This window comes from Silene latifolia, chromosome X (assembly GCF_048544455.1).
Source record: "Silene latifolia isolate original U9 population chromosome X, ASM4854445v1, whole genome shotgun sequence".
Taxonomy (NCBI): domain Eukaryota; kingdom Viridiplantae; phylum Streptophyta; class Magnoliopsida; order Caryophyllales; family Caryophyllaceae; genus Silene; species Silene latifolia.
Genome location: NC_133537.1, coordinates 111154256 through 111166267, shown reverse-complemented (window position 1 = coordinate 111166267; position 12012 = coordinate 111154256). Strand labels below are relative to the sequence as shown.

General features: G+C 37.6%; 1 non-coding gene across 1 annotated transcript; it reads left to right on the top strand.

Moving 5' to 3' along the window:
- The first annotated feature begins 3539 nt into the window (after positions 1–3539).
- On the top strand, positions 3540–3646 carry LOC141626062 (small nucleolar RNA R71). The gene has a single exon (XR_012535791.1). It is a non-coding gene; the product is annotated as a small nucleolar RNA R71 (small nucleolar RNA).
- Positions 3647–12012: the final 8366 nt, after the last annotated feature.

Here is a 12012-nt window from a genome sequence, read left to right as displayed (position 1 = left end):
ATAATAACGAGGTGTATCACTAAGACCTAATGCTTTACTCAAAACATCAAAGGTGATGCGCCTATTCACATTGGCAAGGCGAAACTCGATGTATTCTCTAGTCTCTACCTTAGTCACTTTTAATGAACTCAAGTATTCCAAGGTAAGGGAGGGGTATGTCAATTCTCTTGTAGTAAACAATTTCCCCAACCCTATGGCTTCAAAGAAGGCTTTTGTTTGCTCAAGGACACCCAATTTTGTCAAGGCATCTTCACATATGAATTTGGTGGGTAGAAAGGATTTCCTAGCATACTTGGCAAATGTATCCCTATGGGAGTTAGAAATGATTAGAGTGTCTTTGCCTTAAAAGCCTTTGTTGATCCTTTTGTTCTTGCCATTGATGATTATACCAAGAAAAGATTGAAAATCGTCAATTTTCAATTATACCCAAATCGATTTTAAGATGAAAGGCTTTGCCTTTGTATTTCAAAAATCGACTCAAAGGTTGAAGATTTTGGTGCTTGGATTGATTTTTGTTGGAGGAGGAGTGATTAATTGTTGTTAAAAGGAAGTTTGGATTTGATTTTTTTGAATTTGGTTGAGGAAATCTTGTTTTTGTGATGGAGAGGATGAGGGTTTTGGGGTTTTGGTAGTGTTTTGAATGTATGAATGAAGGAATGAATGTGGGAGGGGTATTTAAAAACACCCGAAAATTTTGAAACTGCTGGGGCAGACGGGCGTTTTTCCTTCGGGACGCTCGGATTCTGCCTATTCCGGGTTCAGGAATTCTCGCCTAAAGACGGGCGTCTTTCAGCTGGGACGCTCGGATTTTCCGACTGCGGGACGAGCGGATTCTTTCAAAGACGGGCGGATTTTGTTACAGCAGGTTTTCTCATTTTGAACTGGCAAAAAGACGGGCGTCTTTCTGCAAAGACGAGCGGATTCATTGAGACGAGCGTCTTCTCTGCTGGGACGCTCTGATTCTTCAACAGTCCCAAATTTTCAATTTTGTAGTTAAATTGGACGGACGGATTCTATAAAAGACGCTCAGATTCCCTAGAGACGAGCGGATTCCCCTGAAGGACGCTCGGATTCTCCCTGGTCTACCCGGATTCAGTTCCATCCGTGCACTTGCATATCCCGTGTCATTTTTCATTCTTCAAATCCCGTGTTCCTTATTGTAGGGCCACTACTAAGGCATGAATAGCCCTGGCAATTGCTATCCCCAAACTAAGCTAAAGCACTACACATCAATTAAAATCATTAGTCCCTCTCTCACTTCTCTCAAAAATGATAATTATCTTGATCAAAGCATAAAAATCCAAAAATGACAAAAATGCAATGTAGGAATTAAAATGCAAGTTAGGGAGTTAGAAATATTTACAAATGGTGGTTTAGGGAGGACTCCACCAAACTCTCATACTTAGTGAGATGTCATGGGGGCATGTCCAAGGTGTTGTTGATGTTGCTCAACACCTTGAAAAAGTTTTCAAAAGCTTGTTCATTGTCATGATAAAGATATTCAATAGATCTTTGCCCTTGTTATCCTTCATGTTGGTCTTTCTCGATAGCATTGCCAATATAGGGATTGAAAATCCCTTCAAACTCATCGTCCCAAAGACCACAAACTTCATCTACTTGGTCACTAAAGATCTCTTGAGTTGATAGAGACAACTCTCCCACTTTCTTGTCTTGGCCAAGGAGGCCATCCTCTTCATTGCTTGACTTTGGTGAGCTTTTCAAGCTCTCTTTGTTACAATTCACTTGCTCTTTGAATGGAGCATCATCAACTTTCTTCTTCCATTGGGATTCCGACTTCTTCTTATCATCCTTCCGGCTATAATGATCAACCATAAAACATGGTTCATGCAAACGGGGAGCTCTCATGGTTTTGTCAAGATTGAAAGTTATGCTCTCATCTCCCACTTCTAGAGTGAACTCTCCATGCTTCACATCAATCACCGCACCCGCGGTGTGAAAGAAAGGTCTTCCTAGAATGATTGGAATATTGGAGTCTTCTTCCATGTCAACAATGACAAAGTCCACCGGGATGAAAAATTTCCCAACTCTTACGGGAAAATCTTCCCATATCCCTAATGGTGTCTTCGTCGATCTATCGGCCATTTAGAGGGTGACATTGGTGCATTTAAGCTCTCTCATCCCTAACCTTTTACTCACCGAGTACGGCATAACACTCACACTAGCCCCTAGATCACATAAGGCTTTGTTGATCGTGGTGTCGCCAATGGTGCACGGTATTGAGAAGCTTCCCGGATCTTTAAGTTTTGGAGGTGAACACCCTTGAAGTATTGCACTACTCACCTTAGTGAAGGCGATAGTCTCAAGCTTCCGGATTGACTTCTTCTTCGTGAGGATGTCTTTCATGTATTTTGCATAGGCCGGCACGTGATTGATTAATTCCGTGAAAGGAATCGAGACTTATAAATTCTTCACAATCTCCATAAACTTTCCAAGTTGGTCATCAAATTTGGGCTTGGCTTGACGACTCGGAAAAGGAAGTCTAACCACAATGGGCTCCTTCTCCTTGGCCTTGTCTTCATTTTTCTTTGAAACTTCCTCTTTTGATGGTTCTCCATCATTGGAGTTTTGCACAATTTCTTCTTTGTCACTAGCTTCCACAATTTCATCCTCAACTTGCTCCTTTGGTGCTTCATACCTTGTACCACTCCTCATGTGAATGGCACTAACCGTTTCATGTCTTGGGGGATTACTTTGAGGTGGTAATTGCCCCTTTTGTCTTTGTGAGTTTGAAGATGCTAGTTGAGTCAATTGGGTTTCCAACATTTTGGTGTGGGCTAGGATGTTGTTGATGGTGATTTCCTTTGCTTGACTATCCTTTTCCATTTGAGTGAAAAACTCTTGTTGATTCTTTTGTATTTGAAGGACCGCTTTTTGAACATCAAAACCTTGGTCATTTTGTTGATTGTATGGAGTTTGATTTTGGTAACCTTGGTTTTGGTTGTAAAAGGGTCTTTGATTTTGGTTTCTCATGGGAGGTGGGGTGTATGTTGGTTGAGGGTCTTGAACATTTTTGCTTTTGTATGAGAGATTTGGGTGGAATTTGGTGTTTTCATTGTAATAGTTTGAATAAGGGGTACCACTCTTGTATGCTTGAAAAGCATTCACTTGTTCATTTGTTCCTCTACATTCACTTTGGTCATGTCCCAAAGTTCCACAATTCTCACATATCCCACTTGGGATTGATGAAAATGCCGTCATGGCATTAACATGATGCTTTGGTGATTTTGAGGTTTCTTCAAGTCTAGCCATAGCTTTTTCAAACTTCAAGATGATGATATCAATGTGAGCACTAAGTTGAGCACCTAATTGAGTAATAGAGTCAACTTCATGCTTTCCTCCTCTAGTAGCCTTGCAAGGCCTACTATATTGTGAGTTATCGACCGCCGCTTTCTCAATTTTATTCCAAGTTTGATTGTCATCAACTTCGGTGAACATTCCATTTGATCCCATGTTGAGAATGTTTCTTGAGTCTTCATAAAGACCATTCCAAAATTGTTATACCAAGAACCACCTCACTAAGTCCATGATGAGGACATGAGCGGCAAATTCCTTTGAATCGCTCCCAAGCTTCATACAAAGATTCTTCATCTCTTTGCTTAAAGCCCGTAATTTGAGCTCTTAGCATGTTAGTCTTTTCCGGTGGATAGAAATTTTTGTAGAAAGCTAGAGCCAACTTCTTCCAAGAATCAATTCCAAGAGTAGCCTTATCAAGGCCTTTCAACCATTGTTTCGCGGTGCCAATTAGAGAAAAATGAAATAAGACCCATCGAATTTGGTCTTGAGTTACACCGGTTTGAGATATTGCATCACAATAGTCACAAAAAGTCTCCATGTGAGAGTGAGGGTCTTCACTAGGCATCCCCCCAAATTGGCTTCTTTTGACTAATTGGATAAATGCGGATTTGGCAATGAAATTTCCGGTTAAGTGTTGTGGTGTGGGAGTACCGTTGGGTAGGTTCTCCTCGGTTGGTACGGAATGTGATGAAAATTTAGGCATTGTGGGTTGATTTTGTGTTGGATTATATGTTGGGTTCTCCTCACCTTCTCTTGCAAAAGGGTTGATGAACTCAATAGTATTTTGTTGAATATCTACAACCTCACCAATACCTCTCAAAGTTCTCCTAGCAAGTCTTCTATTGGTTGTCAAAGTCCTTTCAATTTTGTGATCAAAGGGTACTTGTCGTTAGGAGCGCCTAGACCAAAACACAATTTATAACTTCACAAACAACTCTACAATTAGTAAAGAGGCAAGTAAAGGTCAGATCCAAAGGGACGGGAATTGAGATGACATTTTCTATTGCAACTAGTGGTGTCTAAGGGTGTCACAATTTGGGGTTTGAAGTAGAAGATCACTAAACTAAATAGCAATAAAAGTAAACAAGCAAGATGAATTGAAAGGGATGTAAACAATTGATAAAAGGCACTAGGGTGTCATGGGGTCATAGGGGATTCATGGGAATTGATCATACAAACATATTCTCAAATTATAAGCAAGCAGTTATTGTCGTGATGGATCGAGTTGGTTTATATCTTACAATCCTTGGAAAGTTTGGGTCCCGGAGCCGAATCGATTAGATTGTACAACACCACAAGTCGACTTAATCTTCCCTACTCAACTATATGCATGGTCTAATGAGACTCTAGTTGGTTTATGTCTTACAAGTGTCATTGAAAAGATAGGTAATGGGTAAAAAATGCAAGGATTCATAGGCTCGCATTTCAACAAACATAACATGTGCATAAGTTGAGATCACAACAAGCAAGCAAATAAACTATGAAAACATATTAATTTAAGCATGAATCATCCCCATGTTGGTTTCCCCTAATTACCCATTAACCCTAGCTAAGAAAACTACTCACTCATTATAATGTGAACATGCTAGCAAGGTTGTCAATCATATCAACAAAGTAAAACATGATGAATAAATGAAAGTGATTAACAATAATTAAAAAGGGATTAAGAGAATTATACCTATTAATGATTCCAATAATAAAGCAAAGAATAATAGAAGTACTTGATGATAGATTGTAAGGTTGACAATCTCCCAATAATAACCCAAATAGTCTCCAATTACCCAAAAACAAAGGATGAACAAGAGAGAGATTAAGGAAATGAAACTTGTATTAAAACTTGATTAAATGTTGATTACAAGATTAAAGAGAGATTTGATTGATATTAACTACACTAAAGATTGCTAAAAAGAACATCCTCTTCTAATTAGACTAATAGGGTATTTATAGTGGGGATTAGTTACATAAATTAGGGTTTACTAAGGGCTTAAATGACGATTAAGTCCTTGAGGAATCGCCGGTCTCTAGGGAGACTTCGGTCTCCTATTCGCCGGTCTTAGAAAAATAACCGCATCCTTCCTTGAAGCTTGTAGAAGACGAAAAGGCTGTAAGGGAATCCAGGCGTCCAGGGCACGGGACGGGCGGATTTGGGTGTTTCTGGACGGGCGTCCAGAAGGGGAAGACGGGCGGATTCTGGGCGTTTTGCACGGGCGTCTTGTAGAGGAAGACGCTCGGATTGTGGGTGCTGGACGGGCGTCTTGAGGACAATCCGCCCGGATTGTCTTACAACTTCTTTCCTTCTTCTTTTCTTCCATTTTCTTCATAAAATCCTTGGGGATTTCCTCGGGGATGCAAAGATCTTTTCTCATCATTGCCCATCTACTATAGTATGTACAAAGGCCTTCTAATCATGTCTTCTCTTTGATGCTTGGTCATTGAATTCAATCAATTTAGCCTCATTTTGCCATGAAAATGCAAGATTTGCACTCCTTTCCTACCAAGGACACAAAACCTCAAAGAATATGCAAAACAAAGGACTAAAGACAATAAATGACCCAAATATGCACTAAAAAGCATGGAAACAAGGCTAATCTGGGGACTAAATATGCTCTAATTATGGTCACATCAAAAATCCCCAAACCGAACCTTTGCTCGTCCCGAGTAAAGAGGTGACAAAGACTAGGACCATTATTTAAACTAACCTAATAACATAGCCGATATGAGACAATTAGCGGGTCTATCTCCGCCCCTTCAATTCACAACAAGATAACCATAAGGTAGGTGTTAGAAATCTATATCTCTTTACATAACATATTCAAATATGTGTTGATTTAATTTAGTCATAAAATTAAAAGATGATCTTATGCATGCAAACTATAAAGAATTAAAGAAGAAATCATCATCATATATTGAGGATTTCGGTTTATATGGGCACAAGTGAGTTCTCTTACTCACTTGTTCTTGAGCTTCCTTAAGTGGATGAACAAGGATTCAAGTAGAGAATCACTCCCAAGGTTTTATACCCAAATTAACAACTTAATAAAATTAATATTATTATTACTAGAACAATATTATTTTTTGTATAAAATTGACCAAAAATCTTTATTTTGTACTCTCTAATTCGGTTGAGAGAAGGAGAAGAAGGAAGGCTTTTTATCTCTCTAAAATTCTTATTTTAGATGTGTGTAAAAATGAATAATTGATACACTAACTATTGGTAGTGTATATGGTAAAAGTAAGGAGAAAAACCCATGGTTTTCTCCTCTTGAAAAACCGGGTGGAAGGGGAAGGAAGGGGTCAATGCATGCACAAGGTTGTCTTCACAAGATCAAGTAGGGTTGCATGGCTAGGTTTAGGAAGAAATTATTATGTTTACCACTAACATAATGAACATAATATATTCCTAATCATCCCCATTATTTCGGTTTTTATTGATATAATGGACTCCATTTTATTTTTGTCAAATTGTTAATTTGTCATATGTCACATGTCACATAAAATTGTTATGTATTTTTAACATATTAAAAATCAACGCATTAATAAAAATACGTCATATACAAAAATCGACTTGGTAATTCATAATTACTTGTACCAAAATATTTTACCAATTATAAATCACAACATCTTGTATTTATAATAATTTATTCATTCAAATGCAATTGTTTCCTTAAACAATAATTTCATCTAAGTAATTAAAACAAATCGATTACTTAGACCGTATCTTATTTAATCAAATTACAATGAGACACGTAAATATTACTTCCAAAATCGTCCGTCAATTTTAAGTAATTTAATTAACCCGTATCGTCATACGATCAATTAAATGATCAATTAAGAGTGTTACCCTTTAGGTATGACCTAAGGGGATCAACTGATCACCACCGTCGAACGACAGTAATGTCAAACTCTAGTCAGCCAATCATTACCGATATGTGTGGACCAGTTGACAGTAAAATATTACTTCCCAATTGTATTCTTTAAAATGAGACTTAAACATGTGATCATCATGATCAACAGTTGTGATCGCATAATTGTCGGAGGACACATATTCCAACAGTAGGACGCCTTCTTGCAAGGCAAGGTGGGTCTTGCCAAAATGGCGACACATCCAAACATTAAGCACACAAAGTCAAATAATGGATGCATCTACAAAAGAATAGCCACTTTCCTCATCTAAGTGGAGGAAATTATCTACAAGGGAAGCAATTCAAGGGTACACACTCCTTCATAGATACAATTTCTTCAAACTACTAGGCCTAGAAGGATACCAATAAATCACCTCCAAGTTGTGTCAAGCTAGGGTACCTTTGTCCTCAATCATTAAATGCTTTTGTCAAGAATAGACTCCCTATGGTGTTAGAAACACTGGAGGATCGCGGAATTCACCCTCTTGCCTAGACAAGAAGAAGGGTTGTCCCCTCTCTACCATGCACAAAAATGGATACGATGGGTAAAGAGATCAATAGATTTTTGAGTTTCACTTTGGGAGTTTGCTTTGTTGATGTTTTTCCCTCCAATTTCTTGTGGCATTTGACATTTGAGAACACTTTCTTTTGTCATTTCTTTTGATTTTTGGCAATTCAATACTTGACAACTTTTTGCATTTCTTTTTGAACATTTTCAAAGTCACTCCATATGTAGTGAGGGTGCCTTATATTTGTAGCATAGGAGTGGCCTTGAGATATTGTTATAACCCTGAGAAGGGGTGGACAATTCCCATCGCACTTATTCCCTTCGACTAGCCACAACCATCATAACCCAAAATACGCCCATTTGATCCCATTTACGAAGGTCGTAGTAACATAAATCAAAGTTAATCTGAAACTGTGCCACCTTAGGCGAACAGTCTTTAGTCAAAAGAATCGATTCATTAGAATACTATAGTAGCTCTCGTCACGACCAGGCTATAATAATTTGCCAGAACTCTATAAGCGGTCATAAGGCCCGACAAAGTGTTCCTAACGATCTGCTATGTGATCGGCTAGTCATTCTCCTATGACTCCATGGCATTTGAACTTGCCATCAATCGCATCACACTTTAGTTACTTCGAGATGTCACCTCATGTAAGTAACTATGGGCGAATACAATGCTAATCCGTGTTCACTTTAACGGGGTTCAATTGTCTCTACAACCCGTTTGGATGTAACAAAGTATAAGGTGAGTTAATAATAACTCAAACGACAAATGTCGACATCACATTCGGGTAGTCAATACCATATTACAACCTTGTGATGCATATCGTAAGTGTGTAAACACTTGTTGATTGCAAAAGAAGTTTAACTTACCATGTGTCCATGTGTTCAAACTTTTTATAATCGCATTTTCCTTTACGTTCATGTTATCTTTCATTGCATGAACCTTACCAAGTAAACATATAGGTTCCCAACCTTGGTTTGGGTTCTTTATCTTGAAAGAACTTCCCTGTCGATTATTACATAACCACTGAATTTGCAGTGAATGATATAACTTGCACTGATCAAGTACCCCACCCACTCATAAGCACTAGGTAAATGTTTTACAGAGTCTTGTAACAATTTGTCAAGATGATTAGCCTAGCACTTCTCACAAGTCCTAGCATATTAGGAAATATTAGTTTTGCGTAACTTCTTACTTCAATTAAGTACTTTTCCAAACCTATTATTTCTCTTTTTAGCTTGAAAGGCTTAAGATTTTCATAAATCCTTACGTGTTGTTCGAATTTTAATAACAGAGTGTTCTGTCTAACACTGAAATCGCTCATCGGATTCTCCTCGAGAATTAATGACGTTTCTTCTATGGCTTGCCAATGATTCATCATGCTCTTATGCATATGATTCATTTTTGGACATGTGCATGATTATTCTAATGGCGGAAACATTAGTAACTAATAATCATGAGATCAACCATTCTTAGGTTCAATGAACGACCATGACTGGTAATGGTAATTCCATTTTCATTTACATGAATAACCTACGTTTCTCGTTGATTTGATGTGTATATCTCAACACCTATCCAACATCTCATGATGTGATGTTATAAACTTTTACAAGATGATAGCTCCCACTAAATTCCATGACTTCACATGATAATTTCCAACTCCCACGTAATTCCACATGTTTCGCAATTAACTACTCAATCAAACCATTTCAAGAATTGAAATATATATTTTCTTTGCTAAGTTATTCAGATAAAACCATATATGTTCCCATCATATCCTTTCAAAATACCTATTTTGAAAAGGTTTCAATCTTAACCTTATGGAAAGAGATTTTAATCTCTAACTCATTCATTTTATAATGATGCGCAACAATGTCATTAGATAAATGTGAATTATATCTAATACACGTCCTTCTCAAAATACCCTTTTCGGAAGGAGGTCTAACCATTTCATTTTCATAATGAGGTTTAGTAATGACTTTTGCGTGGTTAATACTTAACTTAGCTCTTGTGGATATCAGTATATCAATATTTTCAACTTTGATTTATATAGGCTCTTAAGTAAACATCAATATTTGAAACTATTGGTCAAAATTTATCATAAACTAGTCAAAAACTCTTGTTAAGACTTTATATTAGTCATTCTTATTCCAAAACTTTCTTTTGGTCTCCTCGTGTAGTTATCTTGAGAACATATTCTTTTGATTACTTCACTTGGTCTCTATTGTCTTGTAGATCTATTCGAGACCATAGATCTCATCTATTCGTGTGTACCATATAAATAGGTATACCTTCATTCAAATCATTCTCCCTTGCGTAGATCTCATTTACACAAGTACACAGATTTTCCTTTGTGTCTTCATTTTCTCCCACTCTATCTTTAGAATGAATACACTAGAGATTTAAAGATAGCATATGAGACACAAATAATGATTTTTGAAGTATAAGGAGGACTATCTCATAGATTGACTAATTGATTTAGATTTTGTAAGTGTACTTGGTGATTAACATTCATTTAAGAGAGTTAATTAACTCAATATCACTTTATAAATGATCATTCACAAGCCTTAAGCTTGTGGACATATAATGAATCCCATCATTATAGTTGTCTATTAGATCACTTTAAGTGAATGATCATATGTTTCTATGAGCAAGCGGATAAAGACGAATTTTAGAACAAGGATAAAAACGATAAAACGGGTGACTTGGGTTGCAAACCAAGCCACCATTATCCAAAATATATTTCCATGTCGAACACGGAAATCAAAAGGTTCTAAAATCCGAAACATAATTAAAATAAGACAATAAAAAGCGAAGCTTCATGAAAGCTATTCCTAGCTTCTTGATGGTTTCTTAAGCTTGCTTTTCTTTTCCCTTGTCTTTGCTTGGTGGAAGCCCTATTTACAATAAAAAGGGGATACATTATCACAACTTTGTATCACAATACCATAGTTGAATTAGAAACATAAAAGAAAGGATAGTCTTTTACCTACTGGAGTGATTTTTCCAGCCTTAATGTCACCAAGGTATTTGGAACAATTTCTTTTCCAATGTCCAACACCATTACAATAATGGCATTTATCAAGAGGACCCTTCTTGATTTTGGAAGTGCTTGCTTCATAAGTCTTAGCTTTGGTGAAAGTGGGAGCTTGCTTCTTACTCTTCTTCCCATTCCTTTTGAACTTCCACTTGCTTTTGGTGCTTATGTTAAGCACATCCTTAGGTGGGTTAACATTTAACCCCATGTCTCTTTCGGCTTGCACAAGTAACTTGTGCAATTCTTCAAGAGACACGTCCTTGTCTTGCATGTTAAGATTCACCCGGAATTGAACATACGCCTTGACCTTGGATAAGGAGTGTAGAATCCTATCTATAACCAGTTCTTTGGGGATTTCAACTTTTTGAATCTTCAAGGTCTCGACTAGCTCCATTAATTTGAGCACATTAGGGCTAACTTTTTGGCCCTCTTTGAAGTCGAGATCAAAGAATGTCGCGGCTGCCTCATATTGGACGATCCGCGGAGTTTGTGGAAACATTGTCACAAGCTTGGAGTAGATTTCATTAGCGGTGCCCATTTTAAAGGCTCTCCTTTGGAGATCCGCCTCCATCGCAAAGATCAACACATTTTTCATTGCGGCGGACTCCTTGTGGTAAGCCTCATATGCTTCCTTAGTGGCGGCGGTCGACCTAGCATTATGTTCGGGTGGAGAGGCCTCGGTAAGGTAACGAAGCTTGTCGTCACCATGGGCGGCTAGTTTGAGTTGGCATCCCAATCGGAGAAATTTGACCCATTCTTTTCAAGTTTACATCGATCCATGAAGGATCGGAGCCATGAAGTATTAGTGAGAGGCGTGGCGTCGGTGTTTGGATTTGCCATTTGTTATGAGAAATAAGAGCGGTCTACAAAACAAAGATAGAAGGAATAAAACAAATGTCGCTTTTAAAAATAATAATACTCGTAAAAATTAATTTAAACAAGTTTTATTGCATTTATCTAGTGACCTCTACCCAACTTGATAAATGATTCCAAGACCCAAATTCATATTAACTTGGGCACGGTGTGGCCGATACATCCCTTATCAATATAACTCGGTGGATTAACTCTTTAATCGATTCTACTTTTAGAACTCTTGGTCGATAAAATTACATTAACATTTATCTTTAACCCAAAACACATTCGACAAGGGCACGGTGTGGCCGATACATCCCTTATCAAAAACTTTTGTTGAGTTCAACCCAAATTTCGAATAAATGTGTCCATGATCCAAATCCACATCAACTTG